Source organism: Bison bison, unplaced genomic scaffold (assembly GCF_000754665.1).
Source record: "Bison bison bison isolate TAMUID 2011002044 unplaced genomic scaffold, Bison_UMD1.0 scf7180017860989, whole genome shotgun sequence".
Lineage (NCBI taxonomy): Eukaryota > Metazoa > Chordata > Mammalia > Artiodactyla > Bovidae > Bison > Bison bison.
The window spans coordinates 15927-16234 of NW_011491561.1; the positions used below are offsets into that span (position 1 = coordinate 15927).

Consider the following 308-nt stretch of genomic DNA (forward strand, 5'->3'; position numbering starts at 1 on the left):
AAAAAAAAGTAGTGGGTGGGTGTTACATTGACCAACGGTGTCTGTCAGATGTGTTTTGTATTATACAGCTCTTGCCATACCCAGCTGTTGGCTCCTAGTAACTAACTACTTTTGTCATATGACTTTAAGGAATTCTTTGTTGGGAATGATCCTACACAACAGATATTTTCTCTAATTATTGATGATGCAACAATCACTCTAACAAAGTGAGCTATTAGATGTTATTTACATCCCAGTAATTACAGGGCAAAACAATTTGTCCTGTAATTGAGTTATTCTCAGGTGTTTTGTTCTGCCACCAAGCAGCA

The 308-nt window shown here is 37.0% G+C and overlaps 1 protein-coding gene across 1 annotated transcript in view; it reads left to right on the top strand.

Annotated features, from left to right (window-relative positions):
* LOC104982933 (probable E3 ubiquitin-protein ligase MID2) overlaps window positions 1–308 on the top strand; it is a 7253-nt gene that overhangs the window by 1773 nt on the left and 5172 nt on the right. The gene's annotated exons all lie outside the window — the stretch shown is intronic.